This window comes from Lipotes vexillifer, unplaced genomic scaffold (assembly GCF_000442215.2).
Source record: "Lipotes vexillifer unplaced genomic scaffold, Lipotes_vexillifer_v1.1 scaffold851, whole genome shotgun sequence".
In the NCBI taxonomy this organism is placed as follows: Eukaryota; Metazoa; Chordata; class Mammalia; order Artiodactyla; family Lipotidae; genus Lipotes; species Lipotes vexillifer.
The window spans coordinates 536,710-555,407 of NW_006778810.1; positions in this window are offsets into that span (position 1 = coordinate 536,710).

The window sequence follows — 18,698 nt, forward strand, 5'->3', positions numbered from 1 at the left end:
GGCAGTGTAAGACTGTGATCCCTGAGGTGAAGGAGCTTAGGAGGTGAATTCCACAATCACCCTGCTCTTTGTGAAAACTGCCCTGATGGAGCCAAGCAGAGGCTGAGGTTCCTGGGAGCTGAGGAGGCAGGTTAAGGTTTGGAGCAGTTGAATGTGTTGGTCAGTGCATAGAGAGGAGGAAACTGCTCATCTTAGCTGTGGACATGTTTGGGTTCTCCTAACAGTTTAATCATTGATACTGATTTAATCAGAGGTAGGGGTCTAACTTTCTTGAAAAGTTAAAAGGAAGGGTGTGTGGGGGAGGTGTGTATGTGAAAGAGATTAAATGACATAGAGCAGGAAATCAATAAATAAGGGTAGGATAATTGTGTTATTTGTAAATACTGAGGTAAGTACCAAAAACAGAACTAAAAGTGATTGCCTCAGGGTAGCAGAGTTGGGGTGTGACTATTTAATTTAAAACAAAATCATGTACGTGTATTATTTTAGTTTAAATGAGAATAAAATTTGAATAAACCACAGACCTTCAGGTGACCTCTCATCCCTTTCTAGCTACTTCTCCATCTGCCTCCTTCCCTTTTGTTTTTTGGTCAGTCTTCTGGAGAAAGTTCTGTTCTCTAGTTCTCTACCTCCTACTTATTCCTTAACCCTCTCCAGTCTGGATTGGGGCTCTATTACTTCACCAGAACAGCTCTTGTTATAGTCACCAGTGACCAACATTTTGCTAAATCTAGTGGACATTTTAAATTCTTTTTGCTTTTTGACTTAGCAGCAGCAGTCTGCACTTCTTGAAATTCTGTCTTCACTGATTTAAGAGGGCTCTCCTAGATTTGCTCCTACTTGTTTGGTCATGCATCCTGTCCCCAAGTTAAATGTCCTTTATCTAATCTTTAGATGTTGGGTTCCTCGAGACTTGATCCATGTTCTCTCTCTACGAAGTTCTCTTGGGTAGTCTAATCTACAGTGATGATTTCAGTTAGTGCACTTATGTAGTAGGTAACTCACACAGTTGTATCTTCAACACATGTTCTCAACTTCTCTGTGCCCTCTCTCCATATGCCTATCTGATATCTCCCCTGGTATGTCTAAAAGATAACCAGAACTTTGTAAGCCCCCAAACCAATGCACACACCACTACCTTCTGCAAACTTGGTCTTCATCCTAAATTCCTTATCACAATTGAAAACAGCCCAATACAACATGCCGTATAAGCCAGAAACCTTGATACTTACCTAGTCCAAAATTAAGTGCTGGTGATCTTTTCTCCTCTCTGATACATTCTGCACACTGTAACCAGGGCAACTTAAAAAGCCCATTATTTTCCACAGCTCCTGTTGGTCTTCCTTTTCTTTTGCTTCTTCTTTTTTTTTTTTTTTTGCGATACGCGGGCCCCTCACTGTTGTGGCCTCTCCCATTGCGGAGCACAGGCTCCGGACGTGCAGGCCCAGCCGCCATGGCTCACGGGCCCAGCCGCTCCACGGCACGCGGGATCTTCCCGGACCGGGACACGAACCCGTGTCCCCGACATCGGCAGGCGGACTCTCAACCACTGCGCCACCAGGGAAGCCCCTCTTTTGCTTCTTTTTATCTATTTTCTTCTCTTCCCCCCTTCCTCTCCCTCCATCCTTCCCCTTCCCTCTTTCCTTCCCCTACCTTCCCCTCCACTTTGAAATGTATACTTTGCACTTCATCCCTGGCATTTGATTGTTAGATCTGTAAGTGAACCAGATTCTTTCTTCCTTTTTAACCTTTTGTGAAGTCAGATTTGCTCTTCCTGGTTGTAGATGGCCATAGCTCAAATTCACAAATGGAATATTTCCTTTCCTGGGTAATAGCAACTGGGGAAGATTTTCTATGAAAATGGTGGGGGTGAGGATTTGTGATAGAGAGATAGGAACGAGAGGACTGTTTTCAGGTTTTGTTAGGAACGAGAGGACTGTTTTCAGGTTTTGTTCTGAACGTGGCCATTGATTTCATGAAAAACCAAGAGTAAACACAGAGGCATACAATTTGTTACATTAAAAATCTTTTTTTCTTGTAAATTACACATAATGTAAAATTTACCATCTTAACCATTTAAAAATGTATATTTCACATTCACATTGTTGTGCAGCCATCCATCCCTATAACTCATTTAAACTTGTAAGACTGAAATCCTATACCTATTAATTAATAACTCTCCCCTCTCTCCCCAACCCCTGACAACTACGATTAAACTTTCTGTTTCTATGATTTTTACCATAAAAACCTCATGTAAGTGGATCATACAGTATTTGTCTTTCTTCGACTAGCTTATTTCACTGAGTATAATGTCCTCAAGATTCATACATGTAGCATATTGCAGAGTTGCCTTCATTTTTAAGGATTAGTAATATTCTGTTGTGTGTGTAGACCACATTTTGTTATCTGTGCATCCATTGATGGACACTTGGGTTGCTTCCATGTTTTAGCTGTTACGAATAATGCTGCTGTAAACATGGGTGTACAAATATCTCTTTGAGAACCTGCTTTCAGTCCTTTTGGGTATATACCCAGAAGTAGAATTGCTGTATCATATGATAATTCTATTTAAAAATTTTTGAGAAATCACCATACTGTTTCCACAGTGGCTGCACCATTTTACGTTCCCACCAACTGTACAAGGATTGCAGTTTCTTCACATCCTTGTCAATTCTTGTTGTTTTCTGTTTTTTTGATAGTAAACATCCTAATGGGTGTGAGGTGGTATCGTTGTAGTTTTGATTATTCTAATAAATCCATTACATTTTTAAAGTGAGAGTCTTTTAAATTATCTGATCTATTTACAGATCTAACAATCACATGCCAGGGATTAAGTACAAAGTATACATTTCAGAGGCTTCATTTTTCCATTTAGGCATGGAATATCAGGTTTTAGAACATAAGGCCAAAAGATTAAATGAACCCAAAGCACCTTAGTTTGAGGTTTTCCAAGTAAGAGCTGTTTGGTGGGCAGATCATCGTTTCTGGAGGCTCCTGACATCCTCACTTCCCACCGTGGTTTGAACCCACATCTCCTTTCTTTGTGGTTTATTTCAGTTTTAGTGACTAGAGGAAGGGATGCATCACTTAAAGAATAGATGTACTATTATGTTAATTTGGAAATTTCTTGAAAACAGAGTCTGCATTCTAGTTGAAGGAGTATAAAATACACAGATAGGTGGAGGACAAACACATTGATTTTCATCACCATTCCATAATTGCCCTCCGAACTGTGGTGGTAAGGTTTGATTGATTTTTTCCCAACATAGTGATAATCTCATTGACCCAGCAGTGTTTATAGAAAGAGTTGTCTTAAATCTGTTGCTCTGCTGTGCCATCTTTGTCATGTAAATCAGGTGTCCATATATGTATGGACATATTTCCAGATTCTCTATTCCTTCCCATGAATTTATAGGAGTGTTCTTATTGGACACTGTCTTATTAATTACTGTAGCTTTACAATAAATCTTGATATATGATATCAGATCTTCCAATTATATCTTATTTGATACTTATATGTTATTCATATCTTTTTTTGTTCCTGGTCTTTCTTGGCTGTTTACATTTCCATATCAACTTCTGAATCAGTTTGTTAATTTACACAGCAAAAATTCCACTAGCCTATTGATTGGAATTGAACTGAATTTGTGAATTAGTTTGGGGAAGAATTAATATTTTTTTACCATATTAGTTTTCTAATCTATGAATATGTTGTATTTTTCTATTATTTAGGTTATTTTTACTTTTTTCAATAATGTTTTAAGGCTTTCTGAATAGAGATCTTGCATATCTTTTGTTTAGATTTATTACTAGATCTGACTTTTTTAGGTAACATTGTAAATAAAATTTTAATTTTTTTCATTTACTCATTGTTCATTATTAGTATACAGAACCAAATAATTCTTTGTATATACCTTATATCCACTTATATTATTGAAGTCACTTATTTTAATAATTCATCTGTAGATTTTTGGGGGATTTTTCTATAGATAGAAATATGTCATCTCTGAATTATGGTAGTTTCAATTCTGCTTTTCCAGTCCATATGTATCATTTCTTTTTCTTGTCTTATTGCACTGACTAGGTCCTCCAGTACAATTTTAATTTACTTATTTATAGTTTGGCTGCGTTAGGTCTTCGTTGCTGCGTGGGCTTTCTCTAGTTGCGTTGAGTGGGGGCTGCTCTTAGTTGTGGTGCGTAGGCTTCTCATCACAGTGGCTTCTCTCGTTGCGGAGCCCGGTGTGTCGGCTCTGTAGTTTGCAGCAGGTGGGCCCTAGAGTGCAGGCTCAGTAGTTGTGATGCATGGGCTTAGTTGCTCCGCTCTCCGCGGCATGTGGCATCTTCCCGGACCACGGCTCCAACCTGTGTCCGCTGCATTGGCAGGTGGATTCTTAACCACTACGCCACCAGAGAAGTCCCTCCAGTACAATTAAAAAATTTTTTTTTACTTTATATTGGAGTATAGTTGATTTACAAAGTTTTGTTAGTTTCAGGTGTACAGCACAGTGATTCAATTATACATGTACATATATCCTTTTCCCACATAGATTATTACAGAATATTGAGTAGGATTCCCTGTGCTATACAGTAGGTCCCTGTTGATTATCTTTTTAATAGTAGTGTGTATATGTTAATCCCAAACTCCTACTAATTTATCCCTCCCCCAGCTTCCCCATTGGTAGCTTATTTTCTAAGTCTGTGAGTCTGCTTCTGTTTTGTAAATAAGTTCATTTGTATCATTTTTATTTAAGATTCTCTGTATAAGTGATATCATATGATACTTGTCTTTATCTGACTTACTTCAGATAGTATGATAATCTGTAGGTCCATTCATGTTGCTGCAAATGGCATTATTTCATTCTTTTTTATGGCTGGGTAATATTCCATTGTATATATGTACCACATCTTTATCCATTCATCTGTCAATGGACATTTTGGTTGCTTCCATGTTGTGGTTATTGTAAGCAGGTGCTGCAGTGAACATTGGGGGTGCATGTGTATTTTTAAATTAGAATTTTCCCCAGATATATGCGCAGGAGTGCAGTTACTGGATTGTGTGGTAGCTCTGCTTTTAGTTTTTTGAGGAACCTCCATACTGTTCTCCTGAGTGACTGCACCAACTTACATTCCCACCAACAGTGTAGGAGGGTTCCCTTTTCTCCACACCTTCTCCAGCATTTGTTGTTTGTAGACTCTGATGATGGTCATTCTGACTGGTGTGAGGTGATACCTCGTAGTTTTGATTTGCATTTCTGTAATATTTAGCTACATTGAGCATCTTTTCATGTGCTTATTGGCCATCTGTATGTCTTCATTGGAGAAATGTCTGTTTAGGTCTTCTGTGCATTTTTTGATTGTGTTGTTTTTTTTTAATATTGAGCTACATGAGCTGCTTGTATGTTTTGGAGATTAATTCCTTGTCTGTTGCATTGTTTGTAAATATTTTCTCCCATTCTGTGGGGTTTTTTTTTTGTTTATGGCTTCCTTTGCTGTGCAAAAGCTTTTTAAGTTTAATTAGGTCCCATTTGTTTATTTTTGTTTCTATTTTTATTACTCTAGGAGGTGGATCTAAAAAGATCTTGATGCAGTTTATGTCAGTGTTTTGCCTATGTCTTCCTCTAAGAGTTTTATAGTATCTGGTCTTATATTTAGGTCTTTAATCCGTTTTGAGTTTATTTTTGTGTATGGTGTTAGAGAATGTTCTAATTTTTTTCTTTTACCTGAAGCTGTCCAGTTTTCCAAGCCCCAGTTATTGAAGAGGCTGTCTTTCCTCCATATCCTTGCTTCCTTTGTTGTAGATTAATTGACCATAGATGCATTGGTTTTATTTTTGGGCTTTCTATCCTATTCCAGTGATCACTATTTCTATTTTTATGCCAGAACCATACTGTTTTTATTACTGTAGCTTTGTAGTATAGTCTGAAATCAGGGAGCCTTATTCCTCCAGCTCCATTTTTCTTCCTCAAGATTGCTTTGGCTATTTGGGGTCTTTTGTGTTTCCATACAAGTTAAAAGTTTTTTTGTCCTAGTTCTGTGAAAAATGCCATTGGTAGTTTGAGAGGGATGGCATTGAATCTGTAGATTGCCTTGGGTAGTATAGTCGTTTTGACAATATTGATTCTTCCAGTCCAAGAATGTGGTACATCTTTCCATCTGTTTGTGTCATCTTTGATTTCTTCCATCAGTGTCCTACAGTTTTTGGAGCACAGGGCTTTTGACTCCTTAGGTAGGTTTATTCCTAGGTATTTTATTCTTCTTGGTGTGATGGTAAATGGGATGGTTGTTTTAATTTCTCTTTCTGGAAATTCAACACCCATTTATGATTAAAAACTCTCCAGAAAATGGGCATAGAGGGAACATACCTCAACATTATGAAGGCTGTATATGAAAAATCCATAGCCTGTATCATACTCAATGGTGAAAAGCAGAAAATATTTCCTCTAAGATCAGGAACAGGACAAGGATATCCACTCTCGCCACTTTTATTCAACATAGTTTTGGAAGTTCTAGCCATGGCAATCAGAGAAGGAAAAGAAATAAAAGGAATCCAAATTGGAAAAAAAGTAGTAAAACTGTTTGCAGATGATATGATACTATACAGAGAAAATCCTAAAAATGCTACCAGAAAACTACTAGAGCTCATCAATGAATTTGGTAAAGTTACAGGATACAAAATTAATACACAGGAATCTGTTGCATTTCTGTACACTAACAATGGAAGAGCAGAGAGAGAAATTAAGAGCCCAGTACAATGTTGAATAGAAGTGGTGAGTATGATATCATCACACATTCCCATTTGCAGAGAGAAAGTTTTCCACATTTCATTGAGTATGGTTTTTCTGCTGTTGGTTTTATAGGGGTACCCTTTTTCAGATTAAGGCGTTTCCCTTCTATTCCTATTTTGCTTTTAGTTTTGGTTATGAATGAAGAGTTTTATTCAGTTTTTTCCTGCATTTATTCAGCTGATTATATGGTTATTTTCTTTAAGTCTATTAATCTGTGAATTGCTATGACTGTAACAAACATGGTCACACTGTATTGTTCTTTGTGTATTGCTGAACTTGATTTGCTAGTACTTCATTTAGGATTTTTGCATACATGTTCATGAATGAGATAGGTCTCTAACTTTACTTTCTGCTAGTGTCCTTTGTCATGTTTTGATATCAAGGTTACATTGATCTCATATCACAAATTTGTACATGTTTCTTTCCTCAGAAAGAGTTTCTATAAGATTGGTTTTTTTTTCTCTTTGAAGTGTTTGGTGGAGTCTAAGGTGAAGCAATCTGGTTATGGAGTGTTTTTTTTGTTGTTGATGGGGAGGGGGTTTAAATTATTATTCAACCTCTTTAATAGTTATGTAGGCTTATTCAGATTTTCTATTTCTTATGGTCAGTCTATGACAAAGGAGGCAAGAATGTACAAGGCAGAAAAGACAGTCTCTTCAGTAAGTGGTGCTTGGAAAACTGGACAGCTACATGTAAAAGAATGAAATTAGAACATTCTCTAACACCATATACAAAAATAAACTCAAAATGGATTAAAGACCTAAATGTAAGACCGGATACTATAAAACTCTCACTCTTTGACGTAAATTGCATCAAGATCTTTTGGGATCCACCTCCTAGAGTTATGAAAATAAAAACAACTCTTTTGGTAGTTGTTTAGTGGTTTCACCAGGAACTTGTCAATTTTGCCCTTTTGAAGAATCATCTTTTCCGTTTAGTGAATCTCTCTTTTGTATATTTGTTTTCTTTTTTAAAAAAAATATTTATTTATTTGGCGGGATCTTCGTTGTGGCATATGAACTTTTAGTTGTGGCATGTGGGATCTAATTCCCTGACCAGGGATCGAACCTGTGCCCCCTGCATTAGGAGCATGGAGTCTTAGCCACTGGATCTCCAGGGAAGTCTTGTATGTTTGTTTTCTAGTTCATTGATTTCTGTTTATTATATGTGTGTGTGTGTTTGTGTAATTTTTTTTTTAAAGAATTTTATTTATTTATTTATTTATGGCTGTGTTGGGTCTTTGTTTCTGTGCGAGGGCTTTCTCTAGTTGTGGCATGCGGGGGCCACTCTTCATTGCGGTGCGCGGGCTTCTCACTACCGCAGCCTCTATTGTTGCGGAGCACAGGCTCCAGACGCGCAGGCTCAGTAGCCGTGGCTCACGGGCCCAGTCGCTCCGCGGCATGTGGGGTCCTCCCAGACCAGGGCGCGAACCCGTGTCCCCTGCATTGGCAGGCAGACTCCCAACCACTGCACCACCAGGGAAGCTCCTGTGTGTGTAATTTTTCTCTACATTTTTGATTTGAGTTTTTATTTTGTAATTTCTTGAGGTAGATGCTTTTAGTCCCTCCTTTGCTTATTAACACATTTAAGGCAATAAACTTAAGTACATCTCAGAACTTTTGACAATTAGTGTTTTCATTTTTCTTCCTTTCATTATATTTCCTTTTTTTTTTTTTTTTTTTTTTTTTTTGGGGGCGCCGGGAGCCTCTCCCCGTTGTGGCCTCTCCTGTTGTGGAGCACAGTCTCCAGACGCGCACAGGCTCAGCGGCTATGGCTCACGGGCCCAGCCGCTCCACGGCACGTAGGATCCTCCTGGACCAGGGAACGAACCCGTGTCCCCTGCACTGGCAGGCGGACCCCCAACCACTGCGCCACCAGGGAAGCCCTATTTCCTGATTTTTATTGTGAATATTTAAAGTTAACTATTTAGAGATATGTTTTTTAGCTTTCAGAAACATAGGAATTTTTTTTTTTTTTTTTTTTTTGCTATTTTTTGTTACTGACTTTTTCAGTTTTCCTTTGGGCAGAGGTTGCCCCATTCATCACTGGGGTTTTAAAACTGTCCTGAAGAGATAACTATCCATGTGCATGAAGCTCCTCCAAGTCTCTGCCCAATCTCTGCTAGTTTCTCTCTCCCCTAGAAATGGCCCCCTATAGATACAAAGGCTCAATTCTAAGCCTCTTATTTGCTCAGAACTGACAAGTGGGCCAAAATAAATGGCTAAGAAAGTCAGCTGACTTCTAGGAAGCTCTTACCTTTCCCAAGTTTTAGCATTTTCAGTTCTTGTTGCCCCCGCAGTTCTCTGCTGGCTTCACACAGATGATTTCTGATTTTTTTTTTTTTTTTTTTTGGCTATCTTTTGTTACTGACTTTTTCAGTTCTACTGTGGGCAGAGAGCAGACTGTATAATTTCAATCCTTTGAAATTTGTTGAGACTTGCTATACCCAACACATGACCAATTTTGTAAAAATTCTGCAGGTATTGGCTGCAGAGGTTTATATATATCAGGTCAAATTTGTTAAATGTTTTTGTAAATCTTTTATATACCTAGTAATTTTTTCTTTGTTTTATGAGTGGTTGTGAGAGGTATGTATAAATCTCCTGCTGTGATTGTGGATTTGCCTATTTTTTTCTTTCAGTTTTGTCAGTTTTTGCTTTATGTGTTATAAGATTATGTTAAATACATAAAATTTAGAACATTTCCTAGTAAGCTGGATCTTTTTATTATTATGAAGTGACCCTCTTTTTTCTTAACAATACTTTACATTATCACACTCTTGCCAACTTTCTTTTTGATATTTTTGCATGGTACTTTTGTTTTTTTTACCCTTTTCTTTTACAAACTTTTTATGTCCTTGTATTTAAGATGTATCTTTTGCAAGCAGCATGTAGCTAGATTTCTGTTTTATTGTAGTTTTTAATTCAGGCTCAAAATTGCCATCTTTTATTGAAGCTTCTCTGTTTAGATTTAATATAATTGCTGATATATTTGGGTTTAAATCTATCATCATAATATATGGCTTTTATATATCTTACTCCTTTTTCTTTCTTCTTTATTGGCAGTAGTGTTGATAAAGCATTTTGTATTATTTTTTTCCCCATCAAAAGCTTGGTAGGTATTCATTATTTTACTGTCCTTTTATTGATTACTCTAGAGGTAGTAACTGTGTTCTCTGTATAAAGGTCATCAGTTCCTTTTTGCAGTTTGACTTTTTATTTGGGATTCTTTTTATTTGGGATTCTTTCCATTCTGCGTGAGGAACATCTTTAATTTCTGTATTGTTGAATGGCGGGTGATGAAGTATTGGTTTATATAAACTATATCTTATTTACCTTTCTTTTTTGCAGGCATAGAGTTTTTGGTTGGCAGTTACCACCTTTGAGCACTTTGACGATACTATTTCATTATCTTCTGACTTTTGTTGTTTTGGTTGAGAAGTCAACTTGCAGTTGTATTATTGCTCCTTTGAAGGCATTATGACTTTTCCTCTGGTTGCTTAAAATATTTTTTCATTTTGTCTTTTTGTTTTCAGCAGTTTTACTATGGTGTGCCAAGGTGTAGTTGTCTTTGCATTAATATGATTTTGCTTTCTGGTAATGACTCTTGAATCTGTTGCTTGACATCTTTTGTCAGTAATGGAAAATTATTAGCCACAGTCTCTTTGAAAGTTAATTTTGCTTAGTTCTTTGTTTTTGGGATTGCAGTGAAATATAAGTTAAGCCTTATTATCATATTCATATGTCTCTTATGCTCTTGTTTTCTCTATGCTTTCTTCTGGCTATTTTCTTTTGAAATAGTTCTTAGGTTCACCAATTTTCTGTTCATCTGTATCTAATCTGATGTGAAACCCATCAGTTTAGTGATTTAGGTATTGTAGTTCTTCAGTTCTGTCCTTTCCATTTAGTTTCTTTTTATTGCTTCTTGTTCTCTGCTGGAATTATCTTTTAATTTCTTGAACATATCAAGCATAAAATTATTTTAAAGTCTGTGTCTAATAACTGCATCATCTAGAACTTCTCCTGTAAGTTTGTTTCTCTGCTTGTCACATATGGAATTTGGGCAGCAACTGATTGTTTTGGAGGTTCTTGAGTCTACTTAAGACCTAGTTAACCATTTATCATTATTAAAGGCTAGCTTTATTCCTCTTCCCTGTATTATTATTATTATTTTCCCTCAAGACTTATTGGGGAATATATTCAATGAGTAAGTGTTTTAGTGTACAGTTTATGGTAGAATTTGTTAGGGACATAAGGAAGTTTTAAAATATGGCCTTCTTTCAAAAAACTGATAATGTTGGGCAGATAATACACATGAAATAATTATGTAGCAATGAAAGACAACTTGGAATTGATTCAAATTATAACTTTTATGTATGTAACTTATAATAAATAAGCTATAATAAATAATAACTGAATACAACTTGATAATTATAACTTTAAAATAATAATTAATAATAAAACAAGTTGAATAAAATTATGGGATACTAACAAAAGACCAAACACATCAAAGAAACTAATGCTAGTATAGATAAGAATTTAATATATAATTTAGGAGCGTATCACATTCCATTAGAGAAGGAAGAAATCTTTCAATAAATTGTGCTACTACAATTGATGACCTCTGTAAAGACCTATATTTTCATCTTAAGTCGTATTCAAAAAGTAATTCCACAGTTTCTGGTTGGACATGTAAGATGATTAGAAGTTGTCACTCTATCTTAACAGCAGGTAATGAACTGAAGAACTGTAAAATCAACAAATCTACTGAGATCCATGAGAAAAGTGAGGCCGCAGGACAAATTGCTGCCACAAAAGTTGGAGAGACAGAAAGGCAGATAGAATCACAACTTACAAAAACCCACCAACAGAAACCTCTGCAGGAACTAGTGCTGGGGTAATGAAACCTGGATGTAACTGACAAATTGCTGGAGGCTCAGGGCAGACAAGTCTGAGTGAAAAACCCAGTGGGACCCAGTCTTAGGGGCTCCTCACACTTCTGTGGGGTTTTTCTCTAGGAGTTCTACCAGACTCTCACAGAGACTGTTGGAGAACAATCCTCTCATGATTCCATTGCGGGTAGGGACAAGGAACCAGCTTTAAATATGCCAGAGCATTCTGTTCTTCTTAACAAGGTGTGCCCTCATGAGAAACTATTTTACCAGAGCCTAACCATCTGGTGTTTGGTTAGAGCCTAACTGACCTGCAGAAGTGAAATACTCAACTCCCTCCCATTACTGAAGGCCTTAAACTGAAGTTCCTTCTACCCAATACATTATGTCTGCCTTTCAGAAAAATACTAGACATACTCGAAGGCAGAGAACAGTTTGAAGAGACTGAACAAGCATTGGAACGTGGGTCAATATGGCAGGGATGTTGGAATTATCAGAACAGGAATTTTTTTTTTTTTTTTCTGGCACGTGGGCCTCTCACTGTTGTGGCCTCTCCCGTTGCGGAGCACAGGCTCTGGACGTGCAGGCTCAACGGCCATGGCTCATGGGCCCAGCCGCTCCACGGCATGTGGGATCTTCCCAGACCGGGGCACGAACCCGTGTCCCCTGCATCGGCAGGTGGACTCTCAACTGCTGCGCCACCAGGGAAGCCCAGAACAGGAATTTTTTAAAAAGTTGATTAATATGCTGAGAGCTTTAATGGAAAAAGTGGACAGTGTTTAAGATTACATGTATACTGAAAGAGATGGAAATTCCAAGAAAGATCAAAAAGAAATGCTAGAGTGCAAACACACCATAGCAGAAATGGAGAATGCCTTTGGTGGGATCATTAGCAGATTGGACACAGCTTAGGAAAGAACATCTGAGCTTGAAGATATGACAATAGAAACTTCCAAAACTGAAAAGGAAAAAGGAAAAAGGAAAAAGACTGAAAAAAAAGTAAAACAGAACATTAAGGACAGTGGGACAACTATAAAATGGTATCATATGCATAATAGGAATGCCAGAAGGAAAAGAAAGAGAAAGGAACAGAAACAATATTTGAAGCAGTAATGACTATGAATTTCCCCAAATTAATGTCAGACACCAAACTACATTCAAGAGAGAGAATGTATACATATAGCTGATTCACTTTGTTATATAGCAGAAACTAACACAACATTGTAAGGCAATTACACTCCAGTAAAGATGTTAAGAAAAAAAAAAAAAAGAAGCTCAGAGAATACCAGGCAGGATAGATGCCCTCCAAACTACACCTAGGTATATCATTTTCAAACTTAAGAAAATTATGGATAAAGAAGCAATCCTGAAGAACCCAGCAGAAGAGAACCCTTTTACCTATAGAGAAGCAAATGTAATAATTATATCTGACTTCTTAGAAACCATGCAAGTAAAAAGAGTGGAATGAAATACTTAAGTTGTTGAGGGAAAAAAACCCACCAGCCTAGAATTTTGTGTACTCAGTGAAGTTATCCTTCAATAGTAAAGGGGAAATACTTTCTTAGACAAACATTGATGGAGTTTTTTGCCAGAACAAATGTTAAAGTTTTGCAACTGCCTTACAACAAATGTTAAAGGAAAACGATACAGGTCCGAAACTCAGGTCTACGTAAAGAAAAGAAGAGTATTGGGCTTCCCTGGTGGTGCAGTGGTTGAGAGTCCGCCTGCCGATGCAGGGCACGCAGGTTCGTGCTCCAGTCCGGGAGGATCCCACGTGCCGTGGAGCGGCTGGGCCTGTGAGCCGTGGCCGCTGAGTCTGCGCGTCCAGAGCCTGTGTTCTGCAACGGGATAGGCCACAACAGTGAGAGGCCTGCGTATCGCAAAGAAAAAAAAAAAAAAAAGAGTATTGAAGAATGAGTAAATGAGGGTAAAATAAACTTATTTTTCTGATTCTTAATTGATTTAAAAGATCTGTTCAAAATAATAGCAACAGTGTTTTTGATTATGTGTGCTTATGTGCATGTACAGTGATTCTTGAACAATGTGGGAGTTAGGGTCACCAGCCCCCCAACACAGTGGAAGATCTGCATATAACTTTACAGTTGGTCCTCCACATCTGTGTTTCCACATCTGTGGATTCAACCAACTGCAGATCATGTAGTACTGCAGTAGTATTTATTGGGGGGAAAAATCCACATATAAGTGGACCTGCACAGTTCAAACCCATGTTGTTCAAGGGTCAACTGTACATGCTTTTGTGTGTTTATGCATAAGTGAAAGGAGTGACAGGAACAATATCAGGTTTGGAAGAGAGAGATTAGGAATATTTTATATTATGAGGTATTTGTTCTACATGGGATATGAGGTATTTGTACTACATGTGAATCAGAAAAATAAACATTGGGTTAGTTGTAAATGTATATTGCAACCACTAAAAAAAGTAAAAAAAAAAGTGTAATGTGCTAAGAAAGAGAATTGTTACATATAAAGTTCCCAGTTAAAATGACAAAAGACAGAATGTGTGGAAGACAAATAGGCACAATGAACAAAGGTAACAAATAGAAAACAGTAACAAATCTGAGAGATACTAGTAATCCATCTATATCAATTTCCTTAAATGTCAGTAGTCTATACCAATAAAAAGATGAGATTGTCAGAGTGGATCAAAAAACAAGACCCAACTCTATGTTGTCTACAAGAAACCCATTTTAAATATGAAGACACACATAGATTGAAAGAAATGGGATACAGAAAGATATACCATACTAACAGTAACCAAAAGAAAGTAGGAGTAGCTGTACTAATTTCAGACAGAGCAGACCTCAAAGCAAAGAATGTCATCAGGTATAAAAAGGGCTGTTACATAATAATAAAGGGATCAGTACTCTTAAGCTATAACATTCCTTAATGTCTCTGTGCCTAACAACAGAGTGTCAAGATATGTGAGGAAAAACTGATAGAACTGTGGGGAGAAATAGATGAATGCAGTATTATAGTTGGAGACTTTTCACCCCTGTCAGAAATGGACAAATCCAGCAGGCAGAAGATCAGTTAGGACATAGTTGAATTCTTCACAACAGTATCAGTGAATTGGATATAATTGATACCTATAAACTGTTTCATTCTGTGACAGCAGAATACACATTCTTTTCAAGTTCACATGGCACATTCACAAAGATAGACCACATTCTGGTTTATCTTAATTAATTTAAAAGAATGGAAATCATTGCAGTGTCTGCTGTTAGCCCACAATGGAATTAAACCAGAAATCAAAAACAGAAAGATAGCTCAAAACCCTCAAATACTTGGAAATTAAACAACACACAGGTCAGAGAAGACATCTCAAGAGAAAGTTTTTAAAGTTTTGAACTAAATTAGAATGAAAATACATCTTATCACAATGTGGGATGCAGTGAAAGTAGTGCTTTGAGAGAAATGTCTATAATAGAAAAGAAGAAAGATCTAAAATCCGCAATCTAAGCTTCTACCTTGGAAAGCAAGTAAAAGAAAATGAAATTAATTCAAAGTAAGCAGAAGAAAAGAAATAAGAATTAGAACAGAAATCAATGAAATTTTAGGTAGGAAATCAATAGAAAAAATCAAAACAAAAGCTAGTTTTTAAATTTTTTTAAAATTTATTTATTTATTTATTTATTTTGCTGTACACGGGCCTCTCACTGTTGTGGCCTCTCCCGTTGCGGAGCACAGGCTCCGGACGCGCAGGCTCAGCGACCATGGCTCACGGGCCCAGCCGCTCCGCGGCATGTGGGATTCTCCCGGACCGGGGCACGAACCCGTGTCCCCTGCATCGGCATGCGGACTCTCAACCACTGCGCCACCAGGGAAGCCCAGGTTTGTTTGTTTTTTTGCGGTATGCGGGCCTCTCACTGTTGTGGCCTCTCCCGTTGCGGAGCACAGGCTCTGGACGCGCAGGCTCAGCGACCCTGGCTCATGGGCCCAGCCGCTCCGCGGCATGTGGGATCCTCCCGGACCGGGGCACGAACCCGTGTCCCCTGCATCAGCAGGCAGACTCTCGACCACTGCACCACCAGGGAAGCCCCCAAAAGCTAGTTTTTTGAAAAGATCAATAAAATCAGAAGTTACTAGATAGGTTAACTTAAAAAAAAAAAAAAAACACAAATTACTAATATCAGAAATAAAAGAGGGGCAATCACTACTGCTTCTGGACCATGAAAAGATAATAAAGGGATATTATGAATAACCGTGGTGAAAAATTTGATAACCTAGGTAAAATAGACCAATTCCTTGAAAGGTCAAATCTGCCAAAAATTACACAAAAAGAAGTAGACAATCTGAGTAGGCCTATATCTTTTAAAGAGATTGAATCAGTAATTAATAACCTTCAAACACAGAACCATGCCCATATGTGTTCACTGGCAAATTCTACCAAAGATTTATGGATGAAATTATACCTATTCTCTGCAGTCTCTTCTAGAGGTAGAAGCAGAGATAATGCTTTCTAACTCATTCTTTGAGGACAGTATTACCCTAATATCCAAATCAGACAAAGACAGTACAAGAAGAAAAAAAACCCCAACAAAACTACCATTGGCCAATCTCTCTCATGAACATAAATGTAAAAATCTTCAACAAACTATTAGAAAATTGAATCCAATATTGTATAAAAAGCTTTATATACCACGACTAAGTGGGATTTATCCCAGGTGTGAAAGGCTGCTTCAGCATTTGAAAGTCAGCGTAATCTATCACATCAACAGGCTAAAGAAGAAAAATCATGTGATTATTTCAATAGATGCAGAAAAGCATTTGACAAAATTCAACACCCATTCATAATTAAAACTTATAGCAAACTAGGAATAGAGAGGAATTTCCTCAACTTGAGAAAGACTATCTACAAAATCCCTACGTTAACACCATACTTATAACAGTAAGAAACTCACATGTTTCCCACTAAGATCAAGAACAATGTCCCCTATCGCCATTCATTTTTAACATTGTTCAGAATTCCTAGCTAATGCAATGAGAGAAGACAAGGAAATAAAAGTATACAGATTTGGAGTGAAGAAATAAAGCCATCTCTGTTTGCAGATGACATGGTTGTCTTTGAATAAAATACAAAAGAAGTGACAAAAAACTCTTGGAAATAATCAATTATAGCAAGATTGTAGGATACAAAGTTAATATACAAAAGTCTTATCACTTTCCTATATACCAGCAATGAACAAGTTAAATTTGAAATTAAAAACACATTACCATTTACATTAGAATCCCCCAAATGAAATACTTAGGTATAAATCTAACAAAAATATTATTACAAGATTTATTTGAGGAAAACAAGATTCTGATGAACAAAATCAAAGAACTAAATAAGTGGAAAGATAACTCTTGTGCATGAATAGGAAGACTAATATTGTCAAGGTGTCTGTTCTTCCCAACTTGATCTATAGGTTCAGTGCTATCCCAGTCAAAATCTCAGGAAATAATTTTGTGGATATTGATGAACTGATTCTAAAGTTTGTATGGAGAGGCAAAAGACCCAGATAGCCAGCTCAGTATTGAAGGAGAGGAACAAAATCAGGGCCTGATACTACCCAACTTTAAGACTTGTTATAAAGCTATAGTAATTAAAAGTGTGGTATTGGTGAAGTAACAGCCAAATAGATCAATGGAACAGAATAGAGAGCCCAGAAATAGACCTACATTAATATAGTCAGCTGATTTTTGACAAAGGAGCAAAGGCAATGCAACGAAGCAAAGTCTTTTCATCAAATGCTGTTGGAGCAACTGGACATCCACACACATACAAAAATGAACATAAGCACAAACCTTATGTCCTTCACCAAAATTAGCTCAAAATGGGTCATAGATCTAAATGTAAAATGCAAAACTATAAAACTCCTAGAAGATAACAGGAGAAAACCTAGATGACCTTGGATATGGTGATGACTTTTTAGATAAAACACCAAGACACGACCCATGAAAGAAATCATTGATAAGGTGGACTTCATTAAAATTAAAAACCTTTGCTCTGTGAAAGTGTCAGGAGAATGAGAAGATAAGCCATAGACTGGTAGATATATATAAAGAAGTCTTAAAACTCAACATTAAAATGAACATGCTGATTAAAAAATGAGCAAAAGAATTGAAGTGCTACCTCACCAAGATGATATACAGATGCAAGATAAGCACATGAAAAGATGTTCAACATCATATGTCATTAGAGAATTGGAAATTAAAACAACATTGATTTACCACTATAAAAATGGCTAAAATCCCAAACACTGACAACACCGATCGCTGATGAGGATGTGGAGCAGTAGGAATGCTTAGTCATGGCTGGTGGGAATGTAAAATGGTGCAGCCACTTTGGAAGACAGTTTGTCAGTTTCTTACAAAACGAAATATACTCTTAGTGTACAATTCAGCAGTCATACTCCTTGGTATTTATCCAAAAGAGCTGAAAACTTACACACAGAAACCTATACAAGGGTGTTTATAGCAGCTTTATTCATAATTGTCAAAATACGGAAGCCACCAAGATGTCCTTCAAGTTGACTGGATAAATAAACTGAGGGGCATCTAGACAATGGAACATTATTCGGCGCTAAAAAGAAATGAGCTATCAAGCTATGAAAAGGCATGGAGGAACCTTAAATCCGTTTTACTAGGTTAAAGAAGCCAGTTTGAAAAGGCTATATATCCTGTATGGCTCCAACTATATGACATTCTGGAAAAGGTAAAACAGCGGAGAAGTAAGATTAATGGTTGCTAGGGATTGTGGGGAGAGGGAAGGATGACTAGATGGAGCACAGAGAATTTTTAGGACAGAGGAACTATTCTGTATAGTATTTTAATGTCTTTATGCATATGTGAAAACCTATAGAATGTACACCACCAACAGTTAACTATGGACTTTGGGTAATAATGGTGTGTCACTGTAGGTTCGTTGATTTTAAGACATGTGCCCTCTGGTTTGGGATGTTGATAATCAGGGAGGCTGTGGGAGTGTGGGGGTATGGGATTCTTTGTATTTCCTGCTG